General features: G+C 56.3%; 1 protein-coding gene across 2 annotated transcripts in view; it reads right to left on the bottom strand.

Annotated features, from left to right (window-relative positions):
• Positions 1 to 14165, bottom strand: part of tp53 (tumor protein p53) — a 31363-nt gene extending 17198 nt beyond the window's left edge. Inside the window, exon 1 of one of the 2 annotated variants that reach the window (XM_059975262.1) lies at positions 14027 to 14165. The gene's annotated coding sequence lies outside the window, so the exon portion shown is untranslated. The remainder of the gene's footprint in view (positions 1 to 14026) is intronic. The other variant, XM_059975261.1, reaches the window with a different exon arrangement.
• Positions 14166 to 16809: the final 2644 nt, after the last annotated feature.

Below are 16809 nucleotides of genomic sequence, written 5' to 3'. Positions count from 1 at the left end.
AGGGATAGGAGAGGGAGTGGGAAGCAGAAAGACATTTGCGAGTAATCAATAAACCAATTGTTTGGAATCGAGGGACCTTGCTGGTGCCGCGGGGTTCCCAACCTGCCTAATGCCACGGACCAATACCATTAAGCAAGGTAGCCCAGGTTGGGAACCCCTGCAGGGATGGGTGTGTCTGCATGCGTGCCACCTTCCCCCCACCGCCTGTCCCTGGCACTCACTTCTGCCATCTGTCCCACACCCCTCCTGCGGTGCGCCACCATCACCATCCGCACCAGATTTACTCTCTGCGTCACGCTGACCAATACAGTTCTGTGCAAAAGTCACAGGCACACTAGCTATATATACGTGCCTATAAGTGCATCTTACTGCATATCCTCCATAGGGTCAGGAGTGTAGGGTAACATATATGCACTGTGATAATAAATTTAACCCTGAATTTGCTTCTGACCTAATGTGATTGCAATATCATAGTGCTATTTTAGATATTTAAGGAAAGAATCTGATTTAACGATGAAATCACCACTCTTAAGCAAGCATAAATCATTCCTCCAGGAGTCTGATTCCTTCTATTTGGTTTTGAGAGAGACAGTGGTGTACCCAGACCTGGAGCAGAGCTATGAGCAAACGCACTTCAGCCTGCTGGCCTATCCCTGCACCTCACCCTCCCCAATTACCCCTCCTACAACACTGCACCAATATCTTACGGTTTCTGGGATTCTGTTAAGCGGGAATAGGCTCAGGCTAGGGTTAAACCAGGGGTTGCTGGGTGATGCTGCTTGAAGGGCCAGGAATGGCCTGTTCTGTGCTGTTTCTCTAAATAAAATCCTTGTTCCATTTGGCTGACACGGTAGCGTGACGGTTAGTACAACGCTCCAGAGTACCAGTGATCTGGGTTCAATTCCCAGCACCACCTGCAGGGAGTTTGTACGTTGACCCCAGTTTTCTCCCACATTCAAAGGACATACTGGTTAGGGCTGGTACGTTGTGGGCAGGTAAGACGATACCTGTGAACTGCACCATCACAGTATGTTGGTCATTGACACAAACAATGCATCTCAATGCATATGTGACAAACAAAACAACCTTTTCATCCAGAACCCTTCAGTTCCTCTATTGCCATAGTTTCACTCCCACTGCTCTGCCACAGAGCTGTATATAACTTTTGCTTCACGATCAAATGTTGTTTAGAAATTATCCTGCAAAAGGCAATTCTTTAATTAGAAGCCTTTGCAAAATGTTGTCGAGTCTAACCTATTCTTAAAAAATTCTGTACTTTTTCAACAATTTTTACATTATTCTTAGATTACAATACAATCCTTAGGACAATGTAGGCTCGGCGTCTGACCCCGGGAGTGTGTGATGGGACGGTGTGGAGGGAACTTCACTCTGTGTCTGACCCTGGGAGTGTGTGATGGGACAGTGTGGAGGGAGATTCACTCTGCGTCTGACCCCGGGAGTGTGTGATGGGACGGTGTGGAGAGAGTTTCACTCTGCGTCTGACCCCGGGAGTGTGTGATGGGACGGTGTGGAGGGAACTTCACTCTGTGTCTGACCCTGGGAGTGTGTGATGGGACAGTGTGGAGGGAGATTCACTCTGTGTCTGACCCCGGGAGTGTGTGATTGGACAGTGTGGAGAGAGATTCACTCTGTGTCTGACCCCGGGAGTGTGTGATAGGACGGTGTGGAGGGAACTTCACTCTGTGTCTGACCCTGGGAGTGTGTGATGGGACAGTGTGGAGGGAGATTCACTCTGTGTCTGACCCCGGGAGTGTGTGATTGGACAGTGTGGAGAGAGATTCACTCTGTGTCTGACCCCGGGAGTGTGTGATGGGACGGTGTGGAGGGAGATTCACTCTGTGTCTGACTCCGGGAGTGTGTGATGGGACGGTGTGGAGGGAACTTCACTCTGTGTCTGACCCTGGGAATGTGTGATGGGACAGTGTGGAGGGAGATTCACTCTGTGTCTGACCCCGGGAGTGTGTGATGGGACGGTGTGGAGGGAGATTCACACTGTCTCTGACCCCGGGAGTGTGTGATGGGACGGTGTGGAGGGAACTTCACTCTGTGTCTGACCCTGGGAGTGTGTGATGGGACAGTGTGGAGGGAGATTCACTCTGTGTCTGACCCCGGGAGTGTGTGATGGGACGGTGTGGAGGGAGATTCACACTGTCTCTGACCCCGGGAGTGTGTGATGGGACGGTGTGGAGGGAGATTCACTCTGTATCTGACCCCGGGAGTGTGTGATGGGACGGTGTGGAGGGAACTTCACTCTGTGTCTGACCCTGGGAGTGTGTGATGGGACAGTGTGGAGGGAGCTTCACTCTGTGTCTGACCCTGGGAGTGTGTGATGGGACAGTGTGAGGGAGATTCACTCTGTGTCTGACCCTGGGACTGTGTGATGGGACAGTGTGGAGGGAGATTCACTCTGTGTCTGACCCCGCGAGTGTGTGATGGGACAGTGTGGAGGGAGCTTCACTCTGTGTCTGACCCTGGGACTGTGTGATGGGACAGTGTGGAGGGAGATTCACTCTGTGTCTGACCCTGGGACTGTGTGATGGGACAGTGTGGAGGGAGATTCACTCTGTGTCTGACCCCGGGAGTGTGTGATGGGACGGTGTGGAGGGAGATTCACACTGTCTCTGACCCCGGGAGTGTGTGATGGGACGGTGTGGAGGGAGCTTCACTCTGTGTCTGACCCTGGGAGTGTGTGATGGGACAGTGTGGAGGGAGCTTCACTCTGTGTCTGACCCTGGGAGTGTGTGATGGGACAGTGTGAGGGAGATTCACTCTGTGTCTGACCCTGGGACTGTGTGATGGGACAGTGTGGAGGGAGATTCACTCTGTGTCTGACCCCGCGAGTGTGTGATGGGACAGTGTGGAGGGAGCTTCACTCTGTGTCTGACCCTGGGACTGTGTGATGGGACAGTGTGGAGGGAGATTCACTCTGTGTCTGACCCTGGGACTGTGTGATGGGACAGTGTGGAGGGAGATTCACTCTGTGTCTGACCCTGGGAATGTGTGATGGGACAGTGTGGAGGGAAAGTCACTCTGTGTCTGACCCCTTTTTATTATTATTACAAAATCCTTTATTACAAATATTGGTGCTATACAATATATACAAAACAGTGGCAAACACAATTACTGCACTACAAATAGACAATAGACATTACACCAGAATGTTGCCATCCCTATCCACGATGGCATTCACACCCCGCGGAGCCCAACGGTCTCGAAACTCCTCCAAGGCCGCTGTGGACTGCGCGTGTTCTTTTTCAATAGTTACCCGGACACGAACATACCCTCTAAACATTGCCAGGCAGTCTGCCCGGGGAGATCCTCCCGCCACCCGTTTCCAAGACCCACGGATGGCGGATTTCGCCAGCCCCAGGAGCAAGTTGACTAGGACATCCTCATCCCTCCATGCCCCCTTCCTTACTGGATGACCATATATAAACAGGGTGGGACTAAAATGCAGCCAGAAGGCGAGAAGCAGCCCATGCAAATATGCAAAAAGAGGCTGCAGCCTCACACACTCCATGTACATGTGGTACACGGTCTCCTCCAGCCCGCAGAAGTGGCATGTGGGTGGGAAGTCCATGTACAAACTGAAAAACTTATTGCAGGGCACCGCCCTATGCAGTACCCTCCAGCCGAGATCCCCCAGGTGCATGGGAAGAATCCCGGTATAAAGGGACTTCCAGTGGGGACCCTCCTCACCTCCGGGTGGAAGGACCGACCGCCATGGCGTGTCGGGACGGTGGACAAGGGCAAGGAAGTGGAGGATGTTGAGTAGCAGCCCATACAGATACCTCCTACTTGCATCCCTGAATGGGACTGTGGGTATCGATGAGAGACGGCTCAAGTTGTGTGGACACGGCTCCCAGAGAAGATTGCGGGGTCTGGGCCCGACCAGCAGCTCGGCCTGAGTCGGTCCACACAACTGAGCCGCACCGACAGCCACTGAGGTAGGGCAAGGGTCGGCCAGGACCCTGCGCTTTGCCTGAGGAGGGGATTCCCGGCCTGAGGCGACCATGTTCCAGACTCTCAGTAGGTCCTGATAGAAGCCGGGCAGACTCTGCAAAGCCGTACGGCTGACGCCCGCCGGTGGTAGCCGCATGTCTTCGTGAAGACAGCAGCCCCTCCGGAGGAAGAAAGTCGCCAACACCTGCCACCTGGGAGGGTGCTCGGCGTACAGGAATCTCTGCAGAGTCCTGAGGCGGAGAGCCGCCAGTCGCATTTGAACGCACACCAGCGACTGTCCGCCCTCTCCCACTGGGAGACTCAAGACCGCTGCAGAGACCCAGTGTTTCCTGTTGCCCCAGAAGAAGTCCACTAACTTCCTCTGCAGTCTTGCAACAAACGGGGCAGGAGGGGCCAAGGTGACCATCCGATACCACAACATGGAGGCCACCAGCTGGTTTATGACCACCACCCTGCCTCGATAGGAAAGCACCCTGAGAAGGCCTGACCAGCGCCCCAGCCGGGCCATGACTTTCATCTCCAGGTCCTGCCAGTTCGCCAGCCAGGTCTCAGGTAGACTCCCAGATAGAGGAGACGTCTAGTGCTCCACTCAAAAGCTCTCATCTCCTCCGGCAGGGAGTCCACCTGCCACTGACCCACTAAGAGTCCGGAACATTTCGCCCAGTTGATCCTGGCGGAGGATGCCGCCGAGAAAACGTCTTGGCACTCGCGCATTTTCCGCAGGTCATTGGGATCTGTCAGCAGGAGGAGTACATCATCGGCATAGGCCGAGAGGCCGACCTCCATGTCCGGTCCGCGCAGAACCAGACCTGTCAGCCTTCGCCGTAGGAGGCTCAGGAATGGCTCGACACAGATCGTGTACAATTGACCGGACATGGGGCATCCCTGACGTACTCCTCTCCTGAAGGGAATGGGTGCTGCCAGTGATCCATTGACCTTAACAAGGCACTCTGCGACAGAGTAGAGGAGCCGAACTCGGGCCACAAAGTGTGGTCCAAGCCCAAAAGCCTGCAGAGTGCCCACCAGGAAACTGTGGTCTACCCAGTCAAACGCCTTCTCCTGGTCAAGAGAAAGAAACGCTGCCGGGGACCCAGTCTCCTGGTGCAGGTGGATAAGGTCCCGTACTAGGTGGACATTGTCCTGGATGGAGCGGCCCGGGACTGTGTAAGATTGGTCAGGATGAATCACCTGTCTCAGTACTGAACCAAGATGCCCGGGCGAAGATCTTGCAGTCCGCTCACAAGAGGGAGACCGGGCGCCAGTTCTTTAGCAGGCGAAGGTCTCCCTTCTTGGGCAGCAGGACCACGACAGCTCTCCGCCATGAGAGGGGCAATTCCCCGGTGGCTAGGCTCTCCCCTAGAACAAGGCTGTAAACGACCCCCAGGACATCCCAAAAAGCCTGATAAAACTCTACACTCAAGACCATCTAAGCCAGGGGATTTACCCCTCCGGAGTTGCTGAAGGGCAGCAGACAGCTCCTCCCCAGTCAGGGAGGCATCCAGACGCGCTGCGTCTTCTGGGCTGACCTTTGGCAAATCTCCCCAGACCTCACTGCACGCCCCCGCATTTGACGGATCCGGTGAGAATAAGGACCGATAGAAAGTGCGGACTTCTTTGATAATTTCGTCAGGATCCGTGATGGAGGAGCCATCAGTAGCCAGTAGCTCCACCAGCTGCTTTTGAACTCCCCGCCTCTTCTCCAACGAGTAGGAGAAGGGTGAGCCGCGGTCCAAATCTTGCAGCATTTGGATCCGCGACCTCACATACGCACCTCGGGACTGCTGAAGCTGCAGATTCCTGAGTGCGTCCTTCTTCTCCTGGTATTCCTGCCACGTTTGATGGTCTCCACCGGTCGAACCAAGACGGGACTCTTGGTCAAGCAACGCTCTCTCAAGCCGCTCAATCTCAGAGCCCCGCCTCTTTGTCGACCCCCTAGTGTACTCCCGACATAAAACCCGGATGTGGGCCTTGCCCACATCCCACCACAGCCGTAGGGAGCCAAACTCTCTCCGTCTCCCTCTCCAGGTGGCCCAGAACGCTCGGAATGAATCCCGGAATCGGCTGTCGTCCAGCAGCCGGTTGTTAAAGTGCCAATACCCGGATCCCACCCGAGGGTGCAGAGGAGTAAATTCCATCCACACAAGGTGATGATCCGAGCACGACACCGGCCGCATGGAGGAAGCCGACACGCGGGAGACATAAGCCCGAGAGATATACAGGCGGTCTATCTGGGAACCCCCCTCTCTAGAACTTCTGGAGAAGGCGCTAGAGTCGGGGTGAAGATTCCGCCAGCTGTCCACCAAGTCAAAGGAGCCGACTAGCTCCTTTAACCTTTTCGCCGATGCTGGGTCGCGTTGGAGGCCTGAGCGGTCCTCCACCTCGAGGGTACAGTTGAAGTCTCCCCCGAGGATGACGCAGTCCCCCGGATCGATGGAACTCAGCAAGGACGACAGCTGACAGAATAGGCGCGTCTGCATCACCCCGCGCCTCGGAGCGTACACGTTGATAAAATGTAACAGTATACCATCCAGGCGGAGCAGACGGCCGGGCACAACATCTGGGACTCCTACGATTTCTGGCGGGAAGGTTGGGGCCAACAGGATCGCCACCCCGCGAGAGTCGGAGCTAAGGTGACTCATGTAGACCCCGCCCTGCCACTCCAGGAGCCAAGCGGACTCGTCCCCCGGGGTGGTATGGATTTCCTGCAGGAAACTCACCGCGTATCTCCCGTCCCTGAGGACTGAGAGATTGTTATATCTGCGGAGAGGACCCCTGCTGCCGTTTACATTGAGACTAGCTATGGTAAGCTTCATGTCGGGAGCATACTAGGCCTCAGCACCAGTCCCCTTCCCACTGAGAGCGATGGCGCCCTCAGCCGCACTCTCCCGAAGAAAACCAAGAATATCCTTTGCTTTCCGGGCCCGACTGCTACCATCGCTACCCTGTGACCCACCATCTCCCGAAGGAGCGAGGCTGCTTTTCATCCTGATGTCCCGCACCAGGACATCCAGGAAGGATTTCAGCTGCCGCCTGTCATTCCCTGACACAGCATTCCTCTTCCCCTTCCCCTTCCGTCTGAGGATGACCCTCAGGGACTTCACCAGCCTCGGCATGCTAGGCCAGCGAAGCGAGGCTAGTTTAGGCCGATGCTTTGCACCAACGGAGGAGTGAATAAACTCTCTGATCTCCTCCACAGGTATCAATGAGGATTTCTCTGGAGGGGTGAGGATGTCCATTGTCCATCGCTGTCAAATGAATCCCCCTCACTGCAGACAGATCCCCCACCGTCCTCCTCAGGTGGTGTATAAGGTGGCTGCCCCTGTAACCTACACTGCACAGCGGGTACCTCCCCTATATCTTCCCGCTCCACCGTCGCATCAGTCTTACCCACAGTTGCGACGACGAAGGGAAAATCCCACGGGACTCCCTGCAGGCCATCAGTCGATGGGGTCGGCATGCAGGTTACATCACCCTCCCCAGGAGACAGGCATGAAGGGGACCCCAGCAGCTCTGGCCCAATGGATTCACTGGCAGCCTGATGCTGACTGTGAGAGAGCCTGGTCTCCTCTCCACCGGTACTACTTAATACATTTGCCTCCAGGGAGGCGCTTACTACTAAGTCCTGGGTGGAGGGCTCCAGGTCTGTTTTAGGTGTGCAAACAGGCCCAGCACTAGCTTCATGCACAACCACACCACCCACCCCAGGACTGGTGTCTACATCTGGGGATTCAGGGTTAGACACAACTCCCACCTGGATCCCTACCCCTTTCTGGGACTCCCCCTCATCTGCATTCTCTGCACTCTTGGGGAAACAATCCCATCTCCTCTTCAAGCCGGAGGAGCACACAGGTGCGGAATTCACCGATGGAGCGGTACTCTCCGCTCCTATCGCCCCGTCCAACCGTACGCTTCCCCGAGTCTCCCTCTCCACCTCAGGGCAAATGGGTGTGAGCTCTGCGGTCTCGGGGGCCGACTTCTTCACGTGTTTCGACTTCTTCCTCGCTTTCTTGCCCCACCCGGACTCCACCCCGTCCCTCGCCTGAACCTCCCCACACGTAGCCCCAGGATCACCTGCCTGAACCACAGTGGTAGGAGCAGACGTAGGAATAGGGGCAGGGTTAGAGACAGGGTCAGGGGCAGGAGCAGAGACTGGAACAGACGTAGGAACAGGGACAGGGTTAGAGACAGGGTCAGGGGCAGGAGCAGAGACTGGAACAGACGTAGGAATAGGGGCAGGGTTAGAGACAGGGTCAGGGGTAGGAGCAGGGACTGGAACAGACGTAGGAACAGGGACAGGGTTAGAGACAGGGTCAGGGGCAGGAGCAGAGACTGGAACAGACGTAGGAATAGGGACAGGGTTAGAGACAGGGTCAGGGGTAGGAGCAGGGACTGGAACAGACGTAGGAACAGGGACAGGGTTAGAGACAGGGTCAGGGGCAGGAGCAGAGACTGGAACAGACATAGGAACAGGGACAGGGTTAGAGACAGGGTCAGGGGCAGGAGCAGAGACTGGAACAGACGTAGGAATAGGGGCAGGGTTAGAGACAGGGTCAGGGGCAGGAGCAGAGACTGGAACAGACATAGGAATAGGGGCAGGGTTAGAGACAGGGTCAGGGGCAGGAGCAGAGACTGGAACAGACATAGGAATAGGAGCAGGGTTAGAGACAGGGTCAGGGGCAGGAGCAGAGACTGGAACAGACGTAGGAATAGGGACAGGGGTAGAGACAGGGTCAGAGGCAGGAGCAGAGACTGGAACAGACGTAGGAACAGGGACAGGGTTAGAGACAGGGTCAGGGGCAGGAGCAGAGACTGGAACAGACGTAGGAACAGGGACAGAGTTAGAGACAGGGTCAGGGGCAGGAGCAGAGACTGGAACAGATGTAGGAATAGGGGCAGGGTTAGAGACAGGGTCAGGGGCAGGAGCAGAGACTGGAACAGACGTAGGAATAGGGGCAGGGTTAGAGAGGGTCAGGGGCAGGAGCAGAGACTGGAACAGACGTAGGAACAGGGACAGGGTTAGAGACAGGGTCAGGGGTAGGAGCAGAGACTGGAACAGACGTAGGAATAGGGGCAGGGTTAGAGACAGGGTCAGGGGCAGGAGCAGAGACTGGAACAGACGTAGGAACAGGGACAGGGTTAGAGACAGGGTCAGGGGCAGGAGCAGAGACTGGAACAGACGTAGGAACAGGGACAGGGTTAGAGACAGGGTCAGGGGCAGGAGCAGAGACTGGAACAGACGTAGGAACAGGGACAGAGTTAGAGACAGGGTCAGGGGCAGGAGCAGAGACTGGAACAGATGTAGGAATAGGGGCAGGGTTAGAGACAGGGTCAGGGGCAGGAGCAGAGACTGGAACAGACGTAGGAATAGGGGCAGGGTTAGAGAGGGTCAGGGGCAGGAGCAGAGACTGGAACAGACGTAGGAACAGGGACAGGGTTAGAGACAGGGTCAGGGGTAGGAGCAGAGACTGGAACAGACGTAGGAATAGGGGCAGGGTTAGAGACAGGGTCAGGGGCAGGAGCAGAGACTGGAACAGACGTAGGAACAGGGACAGGGTTAGAGACAGGGTCAGGGGCAGGAGCAGAGACTGGAACAGATGTAGGAATAGGGACAGGGTTAGAGACAGGGTCAGGGGTAGGAGCAGGGACTGGAACAGACGTAGGAACAGGGACAGGGTTAGAGACAGGGTCAGGGGCAGGAGCAGAGACTGGAACAGATGTAGGAACAGAGACAGGGTCAGGGGCAGGAGCAGAGACTGGAACAGACGTAGGAATAGGGACAGGGGTAGAGACAGGGTCAGGGGCAGGAGCAGAGACTGGAACAGACGTAGGAACAGGGACAGAGTTAGAGACAGGGTCAGGGGTAGGAGCAGAGACTGGAACAGACATAGGGGTAGAGACAGGGTCAGGGGCAGGAGCAGAGACTGGAACAGACGTAGGAACAGGGACAGAGTTAGAGACAGGGTCAGGGGTAGGAGCAGAGACTGGAACAGACATAGGGGTAGAGACAGGGTCAGGGGCAGGAGCAGAGACTGGAACAGACGTAGGAACAGGGACAGAGTTAGAGACAGGGTCAGGGGCAGGAGCAGAGACTGGAACAGACGTAGGAATAGGGACAGGGGTAGAGACAGGGTCAGGGGTAGGAGCAGAGACTAGAACAGACGTAGGAACAGGGACAGGGTTAGAGACAGGGTCAGGGGTAGGAGCAGGGACTGGAACAGACGTAGGAATAGGGACAGGGTTAGAGACAGGGGCAGGAGCAGAGACTGGAACAGGGACAGGGGTAGAGACAGGGTCAGGGGCAGGAGCAGCGACTGGAACAGATGTAGGAATAGGGACAGGGGTAGAGACAGGGTCAGGGGTAGGAGCAGAGACTGGAACAGACATAGGAACAGGGACAGAGTTAGAGACAGGGTCAGGGGTAGGAGCAGAGACTGGAACAGACGTAGGAACAGGGACAGGGTTAGAGACAGGGTCAGGGGCAGGAGCAGCGACTGGAACAGACGTAGGAACAGGGACAGAGTTAGAGACAGGGTCAGGGGCAGGAGCAGAGACTGGAACAGACGTAGGAATAGGGGCAGGGTTAGAGAGGGTCAGGGGAAGGAGCAGAGACTGGAACAGACGTAGGAACAGGGGCAGGGTTAGAGACAGGGTCAGGGGCATGAGCAGGGGCCGGCACAGGTGTAGGAGCAGGGGTGGGATCAGGGGCAGAGGTAGCTGGGGCACTAGTTCCCAATGTGAACTCCCTGGGTTTTCGGGTGCTAGGACAGTTCCTCTGAAAGTGTCCCACCTCCCCGAAACGTATGGCACCGTGGACGCTCAGAGCTCCAATACACTTGATAATCTACCCCCTCATGCCGGACAGTAAACCGGCCCTCAACTTCATCCTCCCTTTCCAGTTTCATGAATACCTGTTGCCGGAAAGAGATTACGGTCCGGAGGGTGCGCCTCCAGAATTTGTGCCTGATGGCAGTTATTTCTGATCGTACTTGCCCTCTTGCCCTCAGACACTCTGTGTCTGAACCCAGGAGTGTATGATGGAACGGTGTGGAGGGAGATTCACTCTGTGTCTGACCCCGGGAGTGTGTGATGGGACGGTGTGGAGGGAGATTCACTCTGTGTCTGACCCCGGGAGTGTGTGATGGGACGGTGTGGAGGGAGATTCACTCTGTGTCTGACCCTGGGAGTGTGTGATGGGACGGTGTGGAGGGAGGGTCACTCTGTGTCTGACCCCGGGAGTGTGTGATGGGACGGTGTGGAGGGAGGGTCACTCTGTGTCTGATCCCGGGAGTGTGTGATGGACAGTGTGGAGGGAGCTTCACTCTGTGTCTGACCCTGGGAGTGTGTGATGGGACGATGTGGAGGGAGATTCACTCTGTGTCTGACCCTGGGAGTGTGTGATGGACAGTGTGGAGGGAGTTTCACTCTGTGTCTGACCCAGGGAGTGTGTGATGGACAGTGTGGAGGGAGATTCACTCTGTGTCTGACCCTGGGGGTGTGTGATGGACAGTGTGGAGGGAGATTCACTCTGTGTCTGACCCTGGGAGTGTGTGATGGACAGTGTGGAGGGAGATTCACTCTGTGTCTGACCCAGGGAGTGTGTGATGGACAGTGTGGAGGGAGATTCACTCTGTGTCTGACCCTGGGGGTGTGTGATGGACAGTGTGGAGGGAGATTCACTCTGTGTCTGACCCCGGGAGTGTGTGATGGACAGTGCGGAGGGAGCTCCACTCTGTGTCTGACCCCGGGAGTGTGTGATGGACAGTGTGGAGGGAGCTCCACTCTGTGTCTGACCCTGGGGGTGTGTGATGGGACAGTGTGGAGGGAGCTTCACTCTGTGTCTGACCCCGGGAGTGTGTGATGGGACGGTGTGGAGGGAGCTTCACTCTGTGTCTGACCCCGGGAGTGTGTGATGGGACGGTGTGGAGGGAGATTCACTCTGTGTCTGACCCCGGGAGTGTGTGATGGGACGGTGTGGAGGGAGATTCACTCTGTGTCTGACCCCGGGAGTGTGTGATGGACAGTGTGGAGAGAGCTCCACTCTGTGTCTGACCCTGGGGGTGTGTGATGGGACGGTGTGGAGGGAGATTCACTCTGTGTCTGACCCTGGGGGTGTGTGCTGGGACGGTGTGGAGGGAGCTCCACTCTGTGTCTGACCCCGGGAGTGTGTGATGGGACAGTGTGGAGGGAGATTCACTCTGTGTCTGACCCCGGGAGTGTGTGATGGGACGGTGTGGAGGGAGGGTCACTCTGTGTCTGACCCCGGGAGTGTGTGATGGGACAGTGTGGAGGGAGATTCACTCTGTGTCTGACCCCGGGAGTGTGTGATGGGACGGTGTGGAGGGAGGGTCACTCTGTGTCTGACCCCGGGAGTGTGTGATGGACAGTGTGGAGGGAGATTCACTCTGTGTCTGACCCTGGGACTGTGTGATGGGACAGTGTGGAGGGAGATTCACTCTGTGTCTGACCCCGGGAGTGTGTGATGGACAGTGTGGAGGGAGATTCACTCTGTGTCTGACCCCGGGAGTGTGTGATGGACAGTGTGGAGGGAGATTCACTCTGTGTCTGACCCCGGGAGTGTGTGATGGACAGTGTGGAGGGAGGGTCACTCTGTGTCTGACCCTGGGGGTGTGTGATGGGACGGTGTGGAGGGAGATTCACTCTGTGTCTGACCCTGGGGGTGTGTGATGGGACGGTGTGGAGGGAGATTCACTCTGTGTCTGACCCTGGGAGTGTGTGATGGGACGGTGTGGAGGGAGATTCACTCTGTGTCTGACCCTGGGGGTGTGTGATGGGACGGTGTGGAGGGAGATTCACTCTGTGTCTGACCCTGGGGGTGTGTGATGGGACGGTGTGGAGGGAGATTCATTCTGTGTCTGACCCCGGGAGTGTGTGATGGGACGGTGTGGAGGGAGATTCACTCTGTGTCTGACCCCGGGAGTGTGTGATGGGACGGTGTGGAGGGAGATTCACTCTGTGTCTGACCCCGGGAGTGTGTGATGGACAGTGTGGAGGGAGATTCACTCTGTGTCTGACCCCGGGAGTGTGTGATGGGACGGTGTGGAGGGAGATTCACTCTGTGTCTGACCCCGGGAGTGTGTGATGGACAGTGTGGAGGGAGCTTCACTCTGTGTCTGACCCTGGGAGTGTGTGATGGAAGTCTCACTCTGATCTTTGCTTCTACGCCGATCACAAGAAGCGCATTTCCGGCTGCCTGGGGCACTGCGCTCCCCACCATTGTGTGTGCCTGTTACTAGCTTACACTTGATTGGCTGAGGTCCAAACCCCGCCCCCGTTGACATCATGCGGAATGATGTCTCCGACACAAACAAAAACAATGCTGGGAGCGGGTAATTGACTTCTGGAGAAAGTTTGCAAACTCGCGGGAAGGGATCGAGACAACTTGGGAAATGTAACTAAGAGAAATCCACGCGACTCAGAATGCCTCATAAATGGAACGGAAAAGTGAGCTGAAACATTTCACAATTTACGGGGCTACGATGATCTCCCCCCCCCCCCATAACTGCAGAGTGGTGCGCGTCGGGCAATGCCACCAGCCCCGGCGAAGAGGGGGGGGGAGAAATGCCTCGAGAGAGAAAAACCAACGTGCAAAAACCGAATGGCGCTCGTCACCCGTCAGAAGTTATATTTCAGTGTCCGGAGTTGAGGGAAGGGAGTAGGGAAACCGCCCAGTGACGGCGGGCTTGCATCGATTGCTTTCCCCCCTTGGCCTTCCCCCCCGTCCACTTGCTCCCAGGGTGCCGGTGTCCGGCCGCGTGTTTTTTTCTCTATGAATGGGGTCAATTCCCGCCACAACTACCCCTCCCCTCCCCCACCGCTCCCGCTCCGGCCCCGGCCCCGGCCGGCCGGACATCGGGTGCCGTCCGGATCCGTCTGCCCGTCCCGGCTGCTGCCCGCCCCCGTCCCCGGCTCCGGCAGCCCGAGGTTCCGGGTTCCCGCGGGCCCGGCAGCGCGCCCCGGGGTGAGGGTCGGTCCCCGGCCGCGGCCCTCGGACACCGGGGCCCGGCTGCCGCCCCGCTCTCACCGTGACTCCGGCCTCCCGCCGCCGCCTCGCTCGCTCGCCCGCTCCACAGTGCTGGGGGATTCCCCCCGATCCCAGGCTCCCCCGCGCGCGCCCCCGCCGCCCCCGACCGCGCCACCGCCCGGCCGCCCCCGGTACTGCAGCCGGCCCGAGACGTCGGAGAATCACACAGGGGAGCTGGCCCTTCTGCCCGTCCGATCCGTGCCTGACCCCATCTGCCCAGCAGCTTTATTTCCACAGACACGTCTTGTGGGGCAGCGATCCGGTTGAAGTATATTAGTGCAGAAGGAAAACGCAAATAAGCTCACGTCAATAAATAAATAGCACAAACAACAAATAATGAGGTGTCCTATATGCTTCTAACTTTCCCTGTCCAAATGTCTTTTAAAATCATTACCCCCTCCTCTGGAGGCCTCCCCAAACATCAACCTCCCTCTGGACAAACTGTTCCTAAGTTTAGAGCAATGGGGGGGGGCTCTCATTGAAACATATTGGACATTGGAGTGGACTTGGAGACGATATTTCCTACAGTGGGGGATTCTAGTGCTCAGAGCAGAAGAATATCCATTTAGAACAGAGATGAGGAGGGTTATCTTTAGCCAGCGGGTGGTGAATCTGTGGCATTTATTGCCATGGAGGCCAAGTCATTGGACATGTTTAAGTTAGAGGTTGATAGGTTCTTCATTAGGGTGCCAAAGATTACGGGAGTTCGGCAGGAGAATGGGTTTGAGAGGGAAAATAAATCAGCCGTGATGGGATGATGGAGCAGACTTGATGGGCTGAATGGTCTAATTCTTCTTGAAGATCTCATAGAAACATTACATTTCTACAGTTTGATGTTGTGTCGATCCTGATATCCATTTATACTAAATCTCCAGCTCCTGTGCATCATCCAGATCCCTCCAGTCCCTTCAATTTCCTGTGTCATTGAAAAAGCCTTGTGGTAACCTATTCCAGTCACCGACCACTCTCTGTATAACATGGTGTGGAAACATCAATGCCCTTGGAAGGAAATTCCTACTAAAGTAGTGGATGCAGCCCAGTGCATCACTCACTGGTGAAACGTCGCAGGAAAGCAGCATCCATCCTCAGGGCGCCCAGTTATCCGGGAAACTCTCTCTCCTCGCTGCTTCCATCAGGAAGAAGGTATGGGTGCCTCGGGACTCACACCGCCAGGTTCAGGAGCAGTAACTACCCCTCAACCATCAGGGGCTAACTACACTCTACTTCAGTTGCCCGATCACCACCAACTAATGGACTCTTCATCTCATATTCTCAATATATATTTAATATTATTTATTTCTTGCACAGATTGCGCACTGGTTGAACGCCCGAGTTGGTTCCGTCTTTCGTTGATCCTGCTGCGTTTATTGCTGTATGTTTGGACACGAGAAAATGACTCTCAGGGTTCTACATGGTGACATGTACTTCGTACAAATTTACTGTGAACTTTAAACTTCTTCCCACCAACTTTCAAAGTGTGTCCTCATAATGGATGAAGCTACACTGGGAATGCTTTTCCTAATTTTAAAAGCCTCAACCATGTTTCCCTCGGTCTGTCAGTCCAGGCAGAACCTCCTGCTCCCACGGTCACATTGTGTCGTGCTTTACAGTGACAGTGATCGGGAAATCGGGGTTCAGTTCCTGCCACTGTCTGTATGATCAGCTGTCACCACTTGGGCCCCTCTGATGCTGCAGCCTTTCAGAATCAAACACTGAACCAGGCGATTCACCTTCCCTGGTGCACCACTCTGGGGTGCTGAAGTGTTGAACGCCCACCCTGGGGTGCCTATGAGGAGGTAGTGGTGTGAACTGGAGCAGTCCACACTGTGTCACAGAGAGTGTCCACAGCCCGACCTTCCACGTCAGAGCAGTGACAGGAGGTAGTTATTGCCCATCTTTGCTGAATGCAGAGACCCCTCCCCAGTGAGGATCCGTGGGTAAGACAGACCCCTCCCCGGTGAGGATCAGTGGGTACAGGGAGACCCCTCCCCAGTGAGGATCTGTGGGTACAGGGAGACCCCTCCCCAGTGAGGATCTGTGGGTACAGGGAGACCCCTCCCCAGTGAGGATCTGTGGGTAAGACAGACCCCTCCCCAGTGAGGATCAGTGGGTACAGGGAGACTCCTCCCCAGTGAGGATCAGTGGGTACAGGGAGACTCCTCCCCAGTGAGGATCAGTGGGTACAGGGAGACCCCTCCCCAGTGAGGATCTGTGGGTACAGGGAGACCCCACCCCCGTGAGGATCTGTGGGTACAGGGAGACCCCTCCCCAGTGAGGATCTGTGGGTACAGGGAGAACCCTCCCCAGTGAGGATCTGTGGGTAAGACAGACCCCTCCCCAGTGAGGATCAGTGGGTATGGGGAGACCCCTCCCCAGTGAGTATCAGTGGGTACAGGGAGACGCCTCCCCAGTGAGGATCATTGGGTACAGGGAGACCGCTCCCCAGTGAGGATTTGTGGGTACAGGGAGACCCCTCCCCAGTGAGGATCAGTGGGTACAGGGGGACCCCTCCCCAGTGAGGATCAGCAGGTAAGAAAGACACCTCCCCAGTGAGGATCAGTGGGTACAGGGAGACCCCTCCCCAGTGAGCATCAGTGGGTACAGGGAGACCCCTCCCCAGTGAACATCAGTGGGTACAGGGAGACCCCTCCCCAGTGAGAATCTGTGGGTACAGGGAGACCCCTCCCCAGTGAGGATCAGTGGGTACAGGGAGACCCCTCCCCAGTGAGGATCAGTGGGTACAGGGGGACCCCTCCCCAGTGAGGATCAGCAGGTAAGACAGA

Source organism: Hypanus sabinus, chromosome 7 (assembly GCF_030144855.1).
Source record: "Hypanus sabinus isolate sHypSab1 chromosome 7, sHypSab1.hap1, whole genome shotgun sequence".
In the NCBI taxonomy this organism is placed as follows: domain Eukaryota; kingdom Metazoa; phylum Chordata; class Chondrichthyes; order Myliobatiformes; family Dasyatidae; genus Hypanus; species Hypanus sabinus.
Note: the sequence above shows the minus strand (reverse complement) of the source record. Positions and strands in the feature narration are given on the sequence as shown.